The sequence below is a fragment of the Orbicella faveolata genome, unplaced genomic scaffold (genome assembly GCF_042242905.1).
Source record: "Orbicella faveolata isolate gen_17 unplaced genomic scaffold, um_ofav_v1 contig_1, whole genome shotgun sequence".
Classification (NCBI taxonomy): Eukaryota; Metazoa; Cnidaria; class Anthozoa; order Scleractinia; family Merulinidae; genus Orbicella; species Orbicella faveolata.
In genome coordinates, this window is record NW_028301536.1 from 31435034 (window position 1) to 31457297 (window position 22264).

At 38.8% G+C, this 22264-nt stretch overlaps 1 pseudogene across 1 annotated transcript; it reads left to right on the forward strand.

The window, feature by feature from the left end:
* The first annotated feature begins 14940 nt into the window (after positions 1-14940).
* LOC149118757 (microfibril-associated glycoprotein 4-like) lies at positions 14941-20857 on the forward strand (annotated as a pseudogene). Its single transcript, XR_016203422.1, has 3 exons — positions 14941-15344; positions 19792-20160; positions 20506-20857. The product of XR_016203422.1 is annotated as a microfibril-associated glycoprotein 4-like (transcript).
* Positions 20858-22264: the final 1407 nt, after the last annotated feature.

Here is a 22264-nt window from a genome sequence, read left to right on the forward strand (position 1 = left end):
AGTATGGGGCTACGCTTGGCGGCCCTTCGGGCCGCCGGAGCTCCGCTATAATGGCGGTTTTCGCGGCTTAACTGAAATGTTCAGAATTTCACGTTTCTTTACGAAAACAGCGGGGGCGTAAAAACAATCCTATGAAAACAAAACTTGCACAAATATTATTTCATTCTTATACTTTAAAATCGTGTGATAAGTTTCTTGAAGTTTTGTTTGTAGCTTTGTAACGAAGGTGTTTTGTACAGCCGCCATATATGTCTCTTGGCAAGGAACAAATAAAGGCCAACTTTGACTAGTGTAAATGGCCTCTGGTATATATCATTTGGTCAAAATATCTACATTTTAGCAAACCTTGGTTATTGTTTTTTTCACCCGAAAAGTTATAGCTCTGGGAATTAAAATGTTCTCCGTCAGTAAAACAAAATGTTACGGCATGTAAGCGAGTTCAAATTTATGCAAATCACAAGGTTATTCTTTGGAAGTCAACGGTTTAAAAAAGAAAACAACGACTCACCGTTACTTACGTTCCCTCTGCTGCTATAGAAACGATTTTAACTTCCCAGTGTCCTTGTGGGCTGTTCTGTAAAATATTTCCAGTAAAACAGCGAGCATAAACGGCCATAAAATTCGACAAGGTCGACAATGTTTATATTTGAGATGAGACACTGAGTGGCACACAGTCCTAGCTGTTTTCATCGTCTTGCTCAGTCGAGAGTCCTTTAAAAATATGATAGAATATTCGCGTCAAACCGAAGCAAATTAGCTTCTCATATCCATATGCCTCATGTCGACTCATGAGTGAATAACTCAGTACCCGTACATTGAATTAACCACTCGACTGACCTCTGAGGTCAGGAGGTCACCTGATATGTCATTATGTTACTTTTCCCGGTTTCACATTACACGCATAACGCCGTATTTGGGGACGCTCGCGCGAAAATTTTCCAGTCGATAGATTTTTTGTTAATTTTTACGGCAGTCAGATAATGAGTTACTTGTGACAGAAATGCAAAAACAAAAACAAACAAAAAAAAACAGAAAGAAAAAAAGAAAAGAAATGGGGGTCACCGACTTCGTTTCAGAGATAAAGCGTGTAGAAAATGACCTGATTTTGAAAATTCAGCATGGTCTACAGGGGTTTATAGTTAAAAATATCGAATGTGAGTCTAAGGAGGCAAACGATCTTACTGTATAGCACCACCGCCTGTGGTTTTTAAAGCAGCGACTATCCGGGTGAGATCTCCAGACATCGTCAGTTAGACGGACTAATAAGTGGGGATAAATAATGCCCTTGGCAGTGAATGCGTTATTTAGAGGCACGAAAGGAACGAGCTGAATACGCGAATCTCACGCGAAAGAAATAAGCTTTGCTCTCGCTGCTCGTATATCACCAGCCTTCGCTAACTAAAACGGCACAGCCTGTGTTTCTGTGTTTTAGTCATTTCATTAACTTATGACGCTCAATTTTGCTGTTATGATTAGGTTTTAGAAGTAGCGCTAATCCACCCCCACCCCACTCCCAAGAAAAGTAATTTCAAAAGTCGATCGTGACGGCTAATACTCCCGAAAGCAGAGTGCAATCTGCATTTGTATTGAGAGGCACTAGCCTGCGAGCAGGCATATATTGGAGAAGAGAAAGTAGGAACGGAAAAATGGGAATTAGAAGTGCGACCCAAGCCTGTTCGCCTTAAAAGAATCTACCTGGAAATACTTAAAAAAGCCATATTACCATTAAAACGGATTAACTCTGCGCTGTTGTAACTGAGGATCATGTATTAAATGTTTGTTTAATTTTTCACACAAAATGTCATGCCGCTCTTGACAGATATCGCAATAACTTTATAAGGAAGTGAACATGTTCGATTTGCATTAACAAGCGCAACTTAAAACTGTTAAGAGTACAACATTAACAAGTAAGTAATAAATGTCTGACACTTTTCTGACGCCTTCAACGACACAGGCAAATATTGAACCTCCTCAAGATATGTGATTGTAAAGTTTTACAGTGAGCAAATGAGAAGGAATGTTTTCAAATGTGGCCGGGATAGGAAATTGAACGGTAAATTTGGAAAGAAAATCTTAAGCCTATATAACAGAAATTTCAAATTAGAAAAATAAAAGGATGAAACAAATGTAACTAAGCCTTTATTTTCATAGAGTAAGTTTGTCACTTTTGTTAAGCGACACGAAGCGCTACTGAAAGCAGGTAGCTTGCGTTACTCGAATAAACAATACGCAGAATTTAAAACATCATTATCTTCGGCGGTCCAGCTTTCCCTGCAGATAAACGGTTTCTTGTTTTTGAGTATTTATCTTTGCGCACGTTTAGATGTGTGCCAAATGTTACTAAGCGCAAAACTATGAATCACGTCGACATCAAAGAGATCAACCAGTGTTGAAATTATGTCATGCATCTATGAACGATATCTTAGAAGCTAACAATTATGTCAAAATGTTGCTTTTTCAATTTTCTTTTTAAATCGAAATGTCTTTAAAGAGATTTTGAATACCGTAATTCAACTAAATACCGTGATGTTCAATACGGCGTTACGCGTGTAATGTGAAACCGGGAAAAAAAGTAACATAATGACATATCAGGTGACCTCCTGACCTCAGAGGTCAGTCGAGTGGTTAATTCAATGTACTGGGTCTGATTTATTTACTCATGAGTTGACATGAGGCATATGGATATGAGAAACTAATTTGCTACGGTTTGAAGCGAATATTCTATCATATTTTTAAAGGACTCTCGACTGAGCAAGACGATGAAAACAGCCAGGACTGTGTGTGCCACTCAGTGCCTCATCTCAAATATAAACAATGTTGACCTTGTTGAATTTTATGGCCATTTATGTTCGCTGTTTTACTGGAAATATTTTACAGAACAGCTCACAAGGACACTGGGAAGTTAAAATCGTTTCTATAGCAGCAGAAGGAACGTAAGTAACGGTGAGTCGTTGTTTCCTTTTTTAAACCGTTGATTTCCAAACGGCAGGTTTCTTTCACAGGTCACAGGTCACAGGTCACAGGTCACAGGTCACAGGTCACAGGTCACAGGTCGCCAAAAAATATGCCAAAACGTCATAAAACAGATACAAACAAGTGCGTCCCAAGTGTAACTATAACAGCTCTTTTCTAAAAAAAACACAGGTGAAATCAGCTGTAGCACTAAAATAAAATAAAAAAATTGATCCAGAGACTTATTTCTGTTGAAAACATAAATTGTTTGTAGCCTTTCAATACAATATGAAAACGAAAGAGGCTTACACTGATCGGTGAATTATGCATTTACTTACGCGTGATTTGTGAACCAACGACTTTTGCGAGAATAATTGCTCACTTTTTTTGGAGATTTTAGCGTCATTAAAGCTCGTAAACTACACCAAACTAGATGTAAAACCTACCCATTCCACGCGCTTGCGGCTGGAGGACTGAGAACTAACCACAGCGACAGTGAACCAGGAGGGCCTAGAATCTAGTCTGTCACGATGTGTCACACACGGCATTTCGATGCATCAAAAATGGAGGGTTCTGTATGTTTTGCGAAACGTGGATAGAATTTGTATTTTTATGTGACACATGATTTAGCCTTTGCATTTTACGTGAAAAGTGATTGCTTCTTTTTTTCTGAGAACGTGAAGCTGTTTTCGAATTTTTTGTGATGCGTGAAAAGGCCAATTACTTATGCGTGAAATTGTTTTCAGAGGAGGCGTAGGGGGCCCTCTTGTTTCTAGGGACTTTAAGCAGCGGGAACGCGGACGGCGACGGGGACGCCGAAACCTGTGAGAAGGCTGGGGAGAGAAGGCCGTTGTGGCGGGAATTCACAAACATTAAGCAGCACCGTCCGAAACCGCGGTTTCCGCACTGTCAAGCTTATTGACATTATTCGTCCTCTGTTTATCAGGATGAACTAGGATGACTTCATTGAAAGAAGTTCGCAATCAACTCTTGATAATCACAATGAACGTGTGTTAAACGATGACGAACTCTTACTCTTGTACGATTTAAACCGGTCGAATGATCTCGACCAACCTTATGATTCCTTTCCTAATTTTAACTTCGATGGTTTGAAGACGAGTGCCGGTCCGAATTTCGCTTCCACAAACGCAACTTGCCCCTTCTCGCTGAGCTGTACAATGAAGTAAATGAACTTATTATCAGCAGAAGTTTAATCAGACTGGCGCGACAGATCAGTGTGCCGACTGATAAAGATCTAGGTAAACCACTGATCTTACGACTGAAAATGGAAACAGCTACGCAAGTTTTAATGGTGTCTACCCTTTTAAATGTGTTAGAATTTCACCATAATGAGCCATTTGACATTTGAGTACTTCTTGAAAGGAAAAATTTCGATTGAAATTCGTGTAAGTTGTCTTTATTTACATAAGCTTTCAAAAATATATTTCACGGTACTCACATGTTCGCCGACCGGCTTGAGTTCAATTCAGATTTCTCGACGTTTCTTTAAAATGAAATATGTCACATAACAAGAGAAGACAAGCATTAAAGTTCCTCGAAATTAGTAACACGGGTTATTTAGCGTTGACACAGCAGAGGAAACGAAAGCGAAAACTCACGTTTTCAGACAACGCGAAATGAGCTTCACTCACGTCGGGCCCGAACGCAGAACGTCAACTTGTTTCCCGCCAGTCATGCGCAGTGGACCTTTTGGCTTTTCCCTGATCTCATGGCGTTCCCGTCGCCGTCCGCGTTGTCTTTGCTTAAAGTCCCTTCTGTTTAGTACATACACGTTGTAAAGATTTCAAAAAAGATAGCAGTAAAACAGTTCAATTTGCTATCATAATGAATTATCTTATTACGATAAAATATATGTAACACTACATGTCTGAAAGCTACATTTCAACCCATTTCGTACATATATCACCCCTACAAATTTTTTTCATTAAAATTATAATTATTAAAACATTTTTAGTTAGGGTTTGTTGCATGGAAACATCGATAAACCTCTTGGGAATCTCGGGTAATTATTACATCGCGAGTTTTACTGAGTGTTTTGATTGCGACCTGTGACCTGTGACCTGTGACCTGTGACTTGTGACCTGTGAAAGAAACTTGCCGACTTCCAAAGAATAACCTTGTGATTTGCATAAATTTGAACTCGCTTACATGCCGTAACATTTTATTTTACTGACGGAGAACATTTTAATTCCCAGAGCTATAACTTTTCGGGTGAAAAAAACAATAACCAAAGTTTGCTAAAATGTAGATATTTTGACCAAATGATATATACCAGAGGCCATTTATACTAGTCAAAGTTGGCCTTAATTTGTTCCCTGCCAAGAGACACAAATGGCGGCTGTACAAATACCCTTCGTTACAAAGCTACAAACAAAACTTCAAGAAACTTATCACACGATTTTAAAGTATAAGAATGAAATAATATTTGTGCAAGTTTTGTTTTCATAGGATTGTTTTTACGCCCCCGCTGTTTTCGTAAAGAAGCCTGAAATTCTGAACATTTTAAGCCGCGAAAACCGCCATTACATGCCAATTTCGAACTTTCTTAAATTTTGGCCGTAAAATAAATTGCTGGAACTTTAAACTATTTTTCCTTGAATAAGTTAACCCAAAGGTATGTTTTGGCGAAATAAAAGAAAAATCGATTTTTCGTGACTGTCTTCCGATTCTCGACACTCTCAGAACATAGGCACGCAAGGCGTGCAAGAGTTATTTTTTTGTGAACTATAAGTCTCGGAGATAGGAGCATTCATGGAACTGTTTACAGTAATGATTTGGTTGATCTGACAAGTTTTTTGGTTGCGATGTACAGCAAGAAAGAAACTGGGAGTTTCTGATGTACATACGATGTTACATCGGTAATGATAAGATAACTAAATAGTAAGCCATAAAATGTTTGACTGAACAAACTACAGTAATCTGACACGTCTCCAGATTAATGAAGAGAGCATCTTATTTTCTAACAGGCAATTTTATTCGTTCTTTGATACAACCCACACTGTGATTGGTCTGACACGCGCACATGCATAACTTCCTCACTCACCGATCACGTAGCCCTTCCCCCCGGGGGGGGGGACTCCCTTATATGGGCTATATAGGTCTGTGCGACCCCGAAGGGTATGGTTTTTCAGCCGTTTTGGTCATAAATAGGGTATCGATTTTAGCTGATTTTGGTCATTTTGGTCATAAATAGGGTACGGTTTTTGCACTCTAGCCTTGATATGGGTATGCTTTAAGAAGAAGCCACTTTTTCATCATTATCGAAAAGAAAATCAACAAAAGCCCTTCACAAATTTATATGTTTACGGTAATTTAACATTGGTTTGAACTAGGGAGCTAATTATAACGCAGGTCTGAAACAGGGTTTTGATTTGAGGGTCAGGTCGGAAATAGGGTTTCGAATTTTTGGTCAGGTCATAAATAGGGTAAGGAATATCGCAGATTTTGGTCATAAATAGGGTAAGGGTTTTGGGAAGCGGGCCGCACACCCCCAACCAATTTTTCTGGGAGTACCCCCTCGGGAGCCCTTCCAGTCCCCAAGAGGAATTTTGCTCAAAAATACTCAAGTTAAGAGAACTTTTCGCATTTTATACGAGTCGTAAGTTTACCCTTTTTACACAACACAACGCAACAACACTACTTCACCGAAAATTGAAAGAAAGAGAAAAAACCTCTCGGACACGTTGAAAGTCTGATTTAATTAAATTGCACTTTAACTTGGTGCCACACAGTCTTCAAAGAACATTTGAACAGTTTTCATACTTTTTACCTTTAAAAATATCGGACTGAAAAGAATGTCATAAAATGCCCATCAAATAAAAATATTAAACTGCTACTGCAGAGACGTAAAAACACTCTAAAAATGAAAGCTTTTTTGTTTAATATCCTGGGAACAATAGCCGATAACTTGTAAGCTCTAATTGAATTTACTCCCATATGAAAAACAAAAGTGTCGAGTTACCATTTGTAACTAAAAATAGCAAACATCTCGTGGGAACAAGTGGTGACGATTCGTCAGCTCTAATTGAATTTACTACCTTGTGAAAAACAAGAGTGTCAAATTACCCATTGTAACTAAAAAATAAAAATATCTCGTTATATTTGCATGCAATAAGAACAAAGCAATCGTTACCTGCACTTACTATTGTAAACGTTAGAACTGCTTCAAATCTAAATAGTCTCGTCTCCTCTAAAACATGTCCTAAGAACTAGAACCGACGATTCGTGACCTCTAATTGAATTAACTCCTTGTGAAAAACAAAAGTATCAAGTTACCCTTTGTAATTAAAAATAAAAATATCTCGTGCCATTTGCCTACTACTCATGAACTGCTTCAAAACTCATGACTCATCTCGTTCATAACTAGCCACCATTACACTGAAAATTATGCACTCTAAAACAACCCAATGTACGTATGTAACTGTCACACTCCCCTCCAAACCGGACTAAAAATCACAAACCGGCAACATACACGTCACTCTTTATTTTTCAATTACCAAAGTCCTTGTGTTTATACATACCTTGTGTTTCTCACGTACCATTTACCTTTACAACAAGAAATTGGATTGGCTGTTCATAGTAGATCCAATCTGATTGGTGTGACATACATACATCTCTCACTCACTCACTCACTCACTCACTCACTCACCCATTGACCCGTCCATAACATACCCGACGCGCCGACTAAGAGGTATTTTTTTTACAAAAAAATAACTCAAAAATGACTCTTAAATAGCACTGGCGCTAGAGACGTTTAAGTTGTCTAGACACGTTTACCGTCTAGGAAGTTAAAGCGCACCTAACCCCAAAAATATTTTTCCGCTAAAACGAATCCACTTGTTATTTGAAGCATTTGGGCGAAAAAAATTTTAAATTTGGTTGAATCCTCGATTTTCTATGCCCTTTCAAAGTCGCACCTGAAATGTTACACGACCGCGTTTCAGGGAGTCTGGGGCGGCGGTTGCTGATGACGTCTACCCAGGAACCAAACACAATGGCACCCCAGTCAGCTCTCTGTATTTGCTCGAGAAAATGGAAAACAAAACTAATCGTTCCAATATATTTTGAGACTAAAACGTCCAAGTTTTGTTTCAGAATCATTTCGTTTTCGTCACTGGAGTCAGAGTTAGGTTTCGATTCGGAAGACACCGAAATAAACTTCGATCGAGCACGTTCGACAACTGTGAACTCACTGCTTAGAGCTTTGAGAGCAATTTGCAATATTTCAAGCGACGACGGGGAAGACTTCTTTGCGGACGAGCTGCTTGTATACTGAACAAATACAAGTACGCCCGGAATTTCCAGAAACTTCTCTAAAGAATTAAATAGCACTGGCCGTTTTTATGCTAGAGACGTTTAATGTGAAGTATATATGAAATAATTCATATTTGAACTGCGGTGGTAGATGAAAGTGAAGTATGATCATCGCAGTAAATTTTCCAATTTAAGCAACTGGAAAGAAGAAGCCTGAAAAAAATCAGGGCTTCAACGGGATTCGAACCCGTGACCTCCGCGATACCGGTGCGATGCTCTACCAACTGAGCTATGAAGCCACACATTGGGAGCGAGGTCAATTAATTGAGTTCATATCTTCCCGTGAGTGAAATGATGTGAAGTATATATGAAATAATTCATATTTGAACTGCGGTAGTAGATGAAAGTGAAGTATGATCATCGGTCACGGGTTCGAATCCCGTTGAAGCCCTGATTTTTTTCAGGCTTCTTCTTTCCAGTTGCTTAAATTGGAAAATTTACTGCGATGATCATACTTCACTTTCATCTACTACCGCAGTTCAAATATGAATTATTTCATATATACTTCACATCATTTCACTCACGGGAAGATATGAACTCAATTAATTGACCTCGCTCCCAATGTGTGGCTTCATAGCTCAGTTGGTAGAGCATCGCACCGGTATCGCGGAGGTCACGGGTTCGAATCCCGTTGAAGCCCTGATTTTTTTTCAGGCTTCTTCTTTCCAGTTGCTTAAATTGGAAAATTTACTGCGATGATCATACTTCACTTTCAGAGACGTTTAAGTTGTCTAAACACGTTTACCGTCTAGTATAAACATAGGCACGCAAGGCGTGCAAGAGTTATTTTTTTGTGTGAAGTGTCGGAGATAGGAGCATTTATGGAGCTGTTTAGAGTACAGTAATGATTTGGTTAATTTGACAAGTGTTTTTGGTTGCGATGGACAGCAAGAAAGAAACTAGGAATATATGATGTGCATGTGATGTTACATCGGTCATGGTGAGATAGCTAAATAGTAAGCCATAAAATGTTTGACTAAACAAACTACAGTAATCTGACACGTCTCCAGATTAATGTAGATACCATCTTATTTTCTAGGCAATTTGATTCGTTCTTTGATACAACCCACAATCTGATTGGTGTGACACGCGCACATGCATAACTTCCTCACTCACCGATCACATAGCCCTTCCAACCCCCAAGAGGAATTTTTGCTTAAAAATACTCAAGTTAAATAAGAGAACTTTTTGCATTTTATACGAGTCGTAACTTTACCCTTTTTACACAACACAACACAACACTACTTCACCGAAAATAGAAAGAAAGAGAAAAAAAACCTCTCTGACACGTTGAAAGTCTGATTTAATTAAATTGCACTTTAACTTGGTGCCACGCAGTCTTCAAAGAACATTTGGGCAGTTTTCATAATTTTTACCTTTAAAAATATCAGACTGAAATGAATGTCATCACATAAAACTATTTAACTGCTACTGAAGAGACGTAAAAACCTTCCAGAAATGAAAGCTTCTTTTTTGTTTAATACCCTGAAAACAATAGCCGATAACTTGTCAGCTCTAATTGTATTTACTCCCATATAAAAGACAAAAGTGTTAAGTTACCATTTGTAATTAATGCTGTGTTTACATTTGAGCTTTTACCAAGGTAAACAGTTACTAAGGTCAAGTTGCTTAACCTTGGTACATTCGTCCAGTGTTTATACCGGGTCAAATAACTCAGGTTGATCTTTCAACAGTCGCGCGCGCTACATTATCAACGTCATGAAATTCGAACTTGGACGGGGATCCCACCGCAGCGGAACAGGAGCAAATTGAGGTGCCATCATTTTCAGAGGCGAGGACCTCATTCCATAATATTGCGGCGAAAATTCAGCTGCTTTATCATACCCAGAGTATGCATGGTTATATGCGTAGAAACGTGGATACGTTGTATATGCAGCATCCTCCCTGGTGGGAAAATATATCGACAATAATTACACAACAAAGGACCGAACTTTGTCCAGAGAAAGTTGTAAATAATACTGAGAATGAAAAATACAATGCTTTCTTTTACGTGACGGATTGTTCGCCGTAAGAAGATCGATCCAATCTTTCCACGTTATCTGCCATGGTAACCTAGTCAAAACTGGAAAAGAAACGCTTTGCTTTGTCGGCAATTGCACAATCTGCTCACCGCGGGAAGTGATATATTACGCCGCCACAAGCGGATATATCTGTCATCTTGACCTTGGTTACCAACTGTAACCATGCCTGATCACAGGGTAATTACAACTTTTACCTTGGTTAAATTTCTTTTGTCTTTTGCGGCATTTACCAAAGTATCAGTTGGCGTTTACACACGGAAAATGTTTACCTAGGTAAGTAAACTCTGGTACCTCGGTAAACCGTTCAAGTCTAAACACAGCATAAAGATAGCAAACATCTTGTGGGAAAGAGTGGTGATCATTCGTCAGCTCTAATTGAATTTACTCCCTTGTGAAAAACAAGAGTGTCAAATTACCCTTTGTAACTAAAAAGTAAAAATGTCTCGTTACATTTTCATGCAACAAGAACAAAACAATCGTTACCTGCACTTACTATTGTAAACGTTAGAACTGTTTCAAATCTAAATAATCTCGTCTCCTCTAAAACATATCCTAAGAACTAGAAGCGACGATTCGTGACCTCTAATTGAATTAACACCTTGTGAAAAACAAAAGTGTCAAGTTACCTTTGTAACTAAAAATGAAAATATCTCGTTGCATTTGCATACTACTAACTCACGAACTGTTTCAAACCTCAAGGCTCATCTCATTCATAACTAAAATCCTCAGCCTAACCCACAGGAAATGTCGAAGTAAACCCAATATATGAATACTTCCTCCTCTTTTACAGAAGAATAAATATGGCCGTTCTGAACTCTATCGGGATCAAATCTTCTCACATACCATTTACCTTTACAACAAGAAATTTGATTGGCTGTTTATAGTAGATCCAATCTGATTGGTGTGACATACATACATCTCTCACTCACTCACACACTCACTCATCCATTGACCCGCCCACAACATACCCGACGCGCCGACTAAGAGGTATTTTTTTACAAAAAAATAACTCAAGAACGAGACGCATTTAAGTACATGGCTAACAAAAAATATACATTTTTTTTTATAAAAAAAGACTGGGTTCTATACTCGGAACACTGGAAAAAAGCAACTTTTAGCGCACCAATATACGAACAAATCTACTAGCTGATACATGGCAGGCAGTTAAGGGCGTCACGTTTTTATACTTGACAGGTTTAACGTCTCAAACGTTAAAGACGACTGATAAGAGCGTCGTTTAGACGCTCTTAAAACAAGCTAAGACGTTAAAGTAGACAGACGTTAAAAGCGTCTTCCTTACTTTCCGTTTTTATACTAGACATTAAAGTCGTCTCGAGATAGCTTTAACGTCCGAGACGACATTAATGTCCCTAGCATAAAAACGGCCAATTGTCAAAAGTTTATTAGAACAGTGTTGACAGAAGGGATTTAATGTCAATTCGTAGTGGGCAAATGATGAAAAAAATCTAACGACTGGATTTCTTTAAATAAACAAAAACCATTTTTTAAGCCTTGTTTTTAACCAGCCCCGTAGCCATGGCAACAGCACACACCTTAGCCAAAATGCGAGAATAAACCCCTCTGCGGTTAACCCTGACTCTTGCAAAAAACGGGCGCCAAAGCATAAATAATTTAAAAGTAATGGTGAATTAGGCATAGGCCATTGAAAACTATGTTCGGCCACCTTAAGGTCACGGCTGAATAATTTCCAGTTCGAGATTCTAAATAACAACAACAAGCCGTAATTTTTGCGAACGATTTGAATGAAGTATATTCTTCCCTCGTGTGATTTTCAAAGTGTTGACTGCAGTTGCGCAGATAAAAAATATAAACGGTACCGCTAAAATCTGTGATTTTTTAAATGATATTGACTTTAACAGATCTCAAATAACACTTGATGAGAGGGAACTCTGCTTTAAACTATAAAACAGATGCCTGGTTAAAAATAAAAATTTTCCTTGCTGTTGTGGCAATTGGCACAGTTAGACATCACCAATAGCACAGTGTAACGTTGAAACTTTTTCACGAGTGGTTACAACTGGTTTCACTCGGTTTTTACACTTCTCATTTTGAGAGCTTTAACACTTACGTTAAGCTAACGATAAAATGTTGAACTGACTTGGTTCTCTATCACGGCGAGCGCCTTTGACCTACACTAACTTATTCGTCTCTGTAATTTTCCAAGGGACTTCTGTTAGTATTAGATGAGACTCCACAGGAGTGATTTGCTGGATATTCTGGACTGATTATCCTGTTATTCCCGATAGCTTTCATTCTTATTTTCATCGATCGAAGAAAGCACGTGGAAAACAGTGCATCTTAGTAGAGAGCTGCCTAATACCGAAAAGACTAAGTTTACAAAGAAACCTTTATAAGGGAAAACAGGAACGATAAAAGAAGCGTGAAAAATAGCAATATACACAACAGAAAACTCTCTCTCATCTTCGAACACTGTAACGATGCAAGAGAGAAAGCACAAGAACAGACTGCGCATCTTAATTCTGCCATTCGCGCATAACCACAATTCCTACGCTACCACAATTCCTCGCGTTTCGCAAAAAGGCCCCTACAATGTGACCTTTTCCCGATCAGAGAGCTGCCTCGTTCGTTCGCTTCAGGCTCACTCACTGCGGCAGCAACAACTCTGACAACGCAGCTTTGCGGAAGTTTACTTCCTATGTAGTGCACAACGATCTGGAGGACTAGCGACAGTTATTATTGACTAACAAATCATCCCTCGGTTAAAAGGCTAATTATAATTGACAACTGATATAAGTTTTCTTATCGACCTCTCCTGCCAACTTGGTTAATAAGGAGTTTAAGAAAACCACGACGTTTCAAGAAAAGTTTGATAGTAGAACAATTTCAAGGAAATTACCTTAATGAGTAGAACAATGACTATGCACGTGCGTTATAATTCTTGGAACATTTCTTTGCCGTCCTCTGCAAAAATACAACGTAAAATGACCAAATTCTGCATTGTCTGGAGAACGTGAACGACGAAGGTTAATTTTCTAATTTACATTCCAAATTTAACATTGTGTTCCATATTCAATTTCGAGATAGTTTTGACAGTGAGCAACAAACTAAATGCCTACAGGGCATCTCGATTTTCGTAGGTAAACTACAAGTTCATTCTTCAATCGACGATGTCCTCGGCGTCGACGTCGTGGTTTCTTAAATTCCCTAATTCAGAGAATCTTAAAAGCTAGTTAATAATCTGACCAAAGTTCGAAAGGGACTGGGTCCGAGGTTAAAATCAGAATTGTTTTGGTTATGGGGAAAGTGCATCCCTGCCACCACTGCTGGAGCCTCAACTGACCCTGCCATTTAGCGATAACCGTGGAATCGGAACCTTAATTGACAACAAACACCAACTCCCGTCAAAGTTCGAAAGGGACTGGGTCCGACCTTATAAATGATCACATGACATCTGACTTGACTACATAACGTTTTGGTGGACAGTGACAAGAGCTTTCAAGTTTAATTAAAATCAATTTTTTTTGGATGTGGGAGAGAGTGCACCGCCGCCACCCGTGTTAGAGACTTAACTGACTCTGGCATTTAGCGCATTTCACTGAGTAATTTCCCACCCGATTCCCCCCACCCACCCCCCCCCCTTCCCCTCTGAAACGTAATCAATTGTACTTTTAGTAAATGTGTATGATATCAAAACAATATACAACTAGTTAATTTACAGAAGCTAGCTACCAAAGTGAATGCTGGAATGCAGGAATGTTGCCCGCCAATCGTTGGATGCAAGGTATGTTCAATGAGATTGGCTGAAAAAGCCATCCCTATAAAATGTTCGTTCCCCATCGCCTGCCCAACCCAGCTTTTTCTGAAGAGTAAGAAATTAAAAATTTTATTCATTCATTGCCTACTCCCACTGCTATGGGTTATTCCAATTTTATTCCGCTTCATATCCATCTTCAAGTGACTGACATTTCAATCAGCCCTAATGACGATTTCTTTGAACGCATTTTAGAGTGATAATACTGTCATATTTCAGTAATTGGGTTGAGATGGTAAATACTAGATGCTCTTGCTTATAGAACTTGATAGTAACGAACGGGAATTGAATATTTGCGGTATAATTCCTGAAACGAAATAAAATATTGATTTAATTTGGCAATTCACGTTGTTCATAATCACTTTCGTAAAACTTTTAGCGGTCAGTCGTATAACTCCGTCGCAGGAAAAAGGTAATCATATTCTGATGATAAACGGCAGACAAACATAGATTCTAGATTTTCAACATGTTTGCTGACCCAACAAAAATATGTAAAATAGTAACCTAGTCATTTCGAAGTTTACCAAACAGCTACTATTTCACATCTTCAACTTTCTCGTCTTGTTTCTATCGATCCATATCGCGCCCTCTCCTTTTGTCAGCAAGAGCGTTTGCTCGGCTTTTCGATTGTTTCCCTCCTTGCTTTTCCATGCATTTTTGCGTTTTTTGTTGCAGCAGTTCCCTGACATACTTTTACATTCCTAAGTCTCCCTTGGGAACCTGAACCTTGATAAACCTTCAACCTGATAAAGTTATCATCATCTTTATGAAACTGTCAGATAGTGCACAAAAGATTTGGCATTGATTGTTCCAGAAAACATGAAAAAACGTCTTCCGCTGAATTCAGTGACGCAAACTTTTTATTGAACTAAAGATAAATCACATGCGTTTTCATCACCAGTCCGTGACACAATTAACTACGGTTAAATTGGACTTTCATCAAATTCGCACAATGACCTGTGTTTCCTCGGGTTTTCGTTCCACTTTGATGTTCTTGATGTTGTTTGTGGCGAGCCAAGCTTTAGCTAAACCAGGAAATAGCGCTAACAGCACCCTAGTCAGTTCAAAAGCCTCAAAGCGATGTAACAAAGTCTACAACAACTTTTATCATACTGCAGAGCCAAACAAAAAGATTGAAGCTTTGCTTCAAGAAATGAAGATACAGCTCACTCACGTTGAAGGTGACATCAACATCCTCAAAGGAAACATGACGATTGAAAAAGGTTAGACGAAATGTGTGAGAATTGTTTTGAGAATTTTGTTCTCAGTTTTTGGGTTGCGCGCAGTGTCTGATTTAGAGACTTGTTGTATTCAGTTCTGCTAACTGACTTGCTCAAAGATTCAGTAACGATTAACTGTATGGAGTTGCTTCTTGGGCAGTTGTGTAGGAAAATGAAATAATATTAAAACTGCTACAATTTCCAATGCAATCAGTTTTGTTTAGATTTTAGATTTTATTATCTTCAGAGCCAAACAAGACGGTTGAAACTCTGCTTCAAGAAATGAAGGAACAAAGAGCTCACCTTGAAGTTGAGATCAAAACCCTCAAAAGGAACAAGAGGATGGAGAAAGGTTAGAAGGAATCTCTTTTTGCGTGTTTATGATTTCTTTTCTTGTGTTTGGATTGAAGAGACTAATTTAGAGAATTGTTGGATAATTGGCTTTCTAAAAAGATTCAGAAATAAACTGGAGTTGCTTTCTAGGCAGTTCTATTCAGTGTAAAATAGAAATAGTTTCCTATGCACTCGCTTAAGATTATAAATTTTATTATCTTCAGAGCAACACAAGACCATGGAGACTATCCTTCATGAAATGAAGAAACAACTAAATTACGTTGAACATGGCATCAACATCCTAAAAGGGAACAAAACTGTCACTCCCGACTCCACTTGGGAGATATTTTGTCGGTCATGTGATGTGACCATTGGACTTTAGTCGCCATGCGTTCAAGTAAGCGAGTGTTTTGAATCGCAGGAGTTTGTCAAAAGTTGTTATTGTGCCGTTCGTTTAGCTCGAAGCAAACAGTTCGGTAAGTTAACATTTCGCCTTTGCTATTCAAAGGAGCATTTGGAACTTAATACCTTTTTGTAATTTTCAGAAAACCTCACTCACGTATACATTCATACACGTATGCCTTTGATGGAAGCGAAGAGTTTTATTCAAGTTGTTGTGACTTTGTTCATTGACCGAGGTCGTGCGGTCGATGTGTGCCTTTTGAGCTTGAGCCCGTTGTGAACTGTGAGCTTTCGGCGTTTGTTTTGAGAGGAAATAAAAACAGGTACTACGTACGCATACCTGCCAACCCCCAGAGTACAAAAACCTGGAGACGGCTAGAAATCTTGCCGATTTTGTACCATGTATTGTGCAATTTGATTGGTTGATTTCTGACCAGTTAGGATACTCCTTAAATATATATCAATTTGATTGTTCTGTTTTACTTCTTCCGACCGAGAGCAGCTCAAATAAGAGCAACAAATTCCCTTCTTGTTTTATTTTCCTTTTTGAAGTCTCACAAATAACAAAATTAATGAAAAAAAATGAAAACGAGCCACAGTAAGTAGTTCTGGGGAGATTTGGTGCTCTAACCGGGAGACCAGGAGATTTGATGACAAACTTGGAGACTCTCGAGAAAACCGGCAGAGTTGGCAGGTCTACTACGGTACTGACAAAAACATCGTTGATAGGTTTGTTGTTCTCTGAATTTTTATTTCTACCCTACCTGTGATCTGTTTTTCTCCCCGGGTGCATTTTTTAGACTGGAATACTTTCAGAAGGCCCGTGGCGAGCTTTTGCAAAGGATGCCATGATGGAAATTCTTCCCTGACTTTGTTGTCTTTATTTTCCATCACTCAAGATGTATATGACAATAGTTTTAGATTCAATCATATCTGATGAGTTTTTTCAATCTTATTATATTCACAGAAATAACTAAAGAGATGGAAACTATCCTTAAAGAGGTGAAGAAACAACTTACTCACGTTAAAGATGTCATCAACATCATCAAAGAGAACAGCACTTGTGTGAAAAGTACGTATATATAGATCTGTTTTGGTACTGTTTCCTCTATCGGAGTGCATGTGATTGATTTAGCGAGTAGTAGGTTTAATTGTCAAAACTACCTTTCTAAAGGATTTACCAAGTGAGGTTCCAATATACAGAACAAGAAAATTCTAAAACTGCAATAGTCTTCCATTCAAATCTAGTTCTCTTTGATTAATAAACGACAGAGCCAAATAGGAAGATTGAAGGTGTCCTTGAAGAACTAAAGAAACAACTCAATCAAATGCAAAATGACATCAACATCCTCAAAGGAAAGAAGACGCCTGTGAAAAGTAAGTACAGATATTAGACATATTATTGTGATAAAATCATTGCCAGCCTGGGATTGATTTCAAACGTTCTCGAGGTATTTTTACAACAGGTCAGCATAGGGTTGTATCTAAATTTTGTTGTATTTATTTGCTATCATTCAAGTTGGAAATGATGATAGTTTGCCATGCAAACCACACTAATTTCTTTATTCAATATTCACAGCGCCGAACAACAATAATAATAATAATAATAATAAAATATTTATATAGCGCCAATATCCTAAAAGTTCAAAAGCGCTTTACAGTTAGAAATATTAAAAACACTTAAGACAAATAAAGTAAAAATAAAAAAATGTCGCTAAAAAGTTATAAAAATGCTTTCTTAAAAAGGAACGTTTTTAGTTTATGTTTAAAAAGGGACACTGAGGAGCTGTTCTTGATGTCAGACGGAAGAGTGTTCCAAAGTGTAGGAGCTGCTACAGAGAAAGATCTTGCGCCATATGTTTTCAAATTGAAGTGCGGAATGGATAGAAGTTCTTTAGAAGATGAACGTAGCTGACGAGACGGAGTGTAAGGAGTGAGAAGATCACGAACGTATGAAGGTGCCAGATCGTTTAGGGCCTTGTACGTGATGAGTAGAATTTTAAAGATGATACGATAGTTAACAGGAAGCCAGTGGAGATTAAACAAAATAGGTGTGATGTGTTCGTGTTTTCTAGAGAGGGTGATGAGACGAGCAGCGGCATTCTGGACGTGCTGTAACTTTTTTAAAAGACAGTTTGGTAAGCCATAGAGTAGAGAATTACAGTTATCCAATTTTGAAGAAACAAACGCATGAACAAGTATTTCAGTGGTGGTCGATGACAGGTACTTCCTTATATTGCTGATATTACGGAGATGATAAAAAGATGATTTGCAAATACTTGCAATATGTTCATTAAAACGAAAATGATGGTCAAAAATGACACCGATGTTTCTTGCTTTCTGTGACGAGCAGATGGTTTCATCGACGACAGAGATTTCTTGAAGGGTTGGTCTCGGTAGATGTTTTGCGGAGATCACTAGAAGTTCAGTCTTATCCTTGTTAAGTTTAAGACGATTAATCAACATCCAGTGATCAATCTCACGTACACAGCGCTCGATGTTGGACACCGCTAAATCCTTATCACTGGGTATAGTTGGCTGAAAGGACAGATAAAGTTGTGAATCGTCAGCATAAAAATGATAACTCAAGTTGAATTTTTTTACAATGTCTGAAAGGGGTGAAGTGTAAAGAACGTACAAAATGGGTCCCAACACTGATCCTTGTGGAACACCACATTGAAGAGCATGATCTGAGGAAGCTGCACCATCAACAGAGACATACTGCATGCGATTGGACAGATAAGATTTAAACCATAGTAACGGCTTGCCAGTAACTCCAAAGCGCTGTTGTAGACGGAAGAGGAGAATATCATGGTCAACAGTATCGAAAGCAGCAGAGAGGTCCAAAAGTAATAAAATTACCGTTCTACGTTTATCAATTGCTGTGAGGATGTCATTATGCACGCGAATGAGAGCCGTTTCTGTGCTATGATACTGTTTGTAGGCAGACTGTAATGGCTCATTCAGGTTGTTGTTGTTAACATAGGAGATCAGTTGGTTAGCAACCAACTTCTCAATTGCTTTGCTGAGAAAAGTAAGATTCGAAACACGGCGATAATTTGAAAACTGCGTGTGATCCAGAGAAGGCTTCTTAAGAAGAGGACGTAGCTTAGCAACTTTTAATTGAGAGGGTATTTGGCCAGATTGCAACGAAGTATTTATAATCTTGGTGATAAATGGAAGCAGTGTGCTCAAAGCATTTCTTGTGACATAGCCAGGAAGAGGATCAAGATCACATGACTTGGAAGATAAAGACTGAAACAACAAGACTGAAACTCTCCTTCAACAAATGAAGAAACAATTCACTCAATTGCAAGATGACATGAATATCATCAAAACTGCTGTGTTAAAAGGTGAGTAAAGATCCATTCATTTCTGTTGCAAATTTCATCTTCTCTTATCGATACAATCGTATCCCACGTACAGATGAGCTTTTCCGCACATAGCTCCATCTTCCTCCTCCTACCACCCCACCCCCTTCCCTCCCCCCCCCCCCCCCCGCGCAACACCTCAGCAGCTTTACCCACTGTATTGGCTCGCTGTTATAACCACTCACTTCATTCATGTTTTCATGATAATAAATTTAATCATTTTTTCCTTAATAGGCAAGAACTGTGCTTAGCTGTACAAATCCGGTCAAAGAACTAGCGGTGTTTATACAATCGAAGTTTGTTTGTTTTTAAATGATAAATCTCCTACGTTTTTTGGTCAACAGTTAGGAAAGACTGTGCTGAGTTGTACAAATCCGGTCAAACAATCAGCGGTGTTTATACAATCGACCCTGATGGTTCAGGTGCCTTCTGTGACCAAACAACAGCCGGTGGGAGATGGACAGCGTTCTAGAAGAGACTGGATGGCTCCGTTAATTTCTACCGCGGCTGGGCCGACTACAAGAATGGCTTCGGTAACCTGAAGGGCGAGTTTTGGCTGGGACTGGACAAGATACACCGCTTGACGAACACAAAGAACAGACTTCGAGTAGATCTGGAAGACACGACAGGCAAAACTGCTTACGCCGAGTACGACATGTTTGCTGTTGCGAGCGAGAGGACTAAGTACAAACTGAGCCTTGGAACTTACTCAGGTAAATTTACTTATTTTATCATGTCTTACGTTTATATGTTTTAGTAGTTTTATTTCAGTGTGTTGTTAATTCCTGCTTGATTTGATAGAAGCTATCTTAGTTTCAGTGGAAACAAAGGCATTAAATTGGAATGCTTGCTTATTTTGGTAAGGTCAAAATAGCGCTGTGAGTTAAACATGTGGCTCGTGTTCCGACAGTTTCTTAAAGTGTTAAAGAAGGCAGCCTATAGTCATAAGTGAACTCTTGGAAGAGTTCTTCAGGATGTTCTGTCACACTTCTTAAAAAAATATTTAAACGTTTATATATTAGTGTTAGTGAGGTGAGAGTCTAATGTTTTGTTTTCAGGAACTGCTGGTGATTCTCTTTCTGTTCATCGTGGTTACCCCTTTACCACTAGAGATCAGGATAATGACAGCTACTGCAGTAACTGTGCTGTGCAGTATAAATGAGATTGGTGGTACACTGGCTGTCATCATTCCAACCTGAACGGTGTCTATCATCATGGCGCGCACTCATCATACGCTGATGGTGTCAACTGGTATCAATGGAAAGGACATTACTACTCCGCCAAGAGAGCTGAGATGAAAATCAGACCACTGAAGTTTTAAGAACTCTCTGCCTATTTTTCGCGTTTCTTTGCAAATAAAAGTTTGTAACAACTGTTCAACCTACACTATGATTAAAATAGCAGAGAAATAAGATTGTTTGGTCATTATTTATGTACAGGAATTTTACTGACAAACAAGAGGGAGAACTGGAAAATAAAAACTCTTAGGCTTTGACTCTTCGGATGTTTCCTTCTCCTACATACAAATTTCCAAACGCAAATAAATTGATCAGCTCAGTATTGAGGTCAAAATCTATTGCTCTTGTGGGAAATTAATATTTCTCTTTTCCTCCGTGGCCAGGTTTTCCTCTTTTCTTCCCTTTGCTATTCTCTTTTATTTTCCCTCTTTATTCGTTTCTGAAAGTTAGCAAAAAACTAAAACGTTTGCAAGTTAAGGCCTACCACTTTATTGGAGCAAATAAAAGTTCAACAAAAATCTACAAGTGCGAGTCGTTGTAAGGTAATTGTCGAATACTAAGGTGGCTAAATCAAGTACTATCGAGTTGTGGCACTAACACAAATGTTCTTTACCAATCATTAAAAGATTCAAAAAGGTTGAAAGCTACTGCACATATGCACTGTATAACAATAGAGATGGGCATTGAGGGTTAAATAGAGATGTCAACTACACACCCACCCACCCATACACATCGAAGATTTTGTCACTTACTTAGATTTTCCTTATACTGTAGAACTGTAGCTTAGGAATAGTCTTTTCCACAAATATCCGAATATTGGCAAGAACCAACATTTGACAAATTAGATTTTTCCAGTATCCTTGCAGGCACAACTGTCAGAAACAGCCCTTCCAGCTAAAAGACCTGTCGTCACGACCAACTCTTGCTCGTTTATAATGTAAATTTGCTCACCCTAGCGAGAGTTGAATCTTTCAAAGTTCCCGCTAATACATCTTCGTCCGCGACCATTATTGGTTGTTTTTGACGAGATTATGCAACTAACAAATAATAAGTTACTCAGTGAGTATTAGCCAATGGGAATTTTGTGTTCGCCAGCGAACGCAGAAATAAACAGAAAGGGGATCTTATTGCAGGCGTTCTTCCTTTATCCAAGCCCCACTCCCTCCATCCGCGCTTTGCCTCCCTCTCCGCCTTTTAACGACATGCTACGCAGGCTTAAGTCTGCACAGACAAAGTGACTAACACCACCCTTGTCAGTTCATCCCAGTTTATGTAGCATGAAGATATATAAAATGCTTCTCTCCCTGGATGAGATACCAGCCCATCATACGCTAGACCCAAACTCCTTTCTCCTATCCCCCGATGCACTTTGGCAGGTCGCCACAACAATTTGTTGGCAAGGGAGGGTGACAGGGCGTGGCGGAGGGGGGGGGGGGTGAAAGCAAAGTAGTGGAATGAACAACCCGATGAATTTAAGCACTTTCTCTCTCTCTGATCCTTTAAGATTGCCTTAAGCAGCTATTGTTTTCTTTACTGATTTTGTTTCTTTTCAGTGTTTTTAATATTGTTGATGTATATT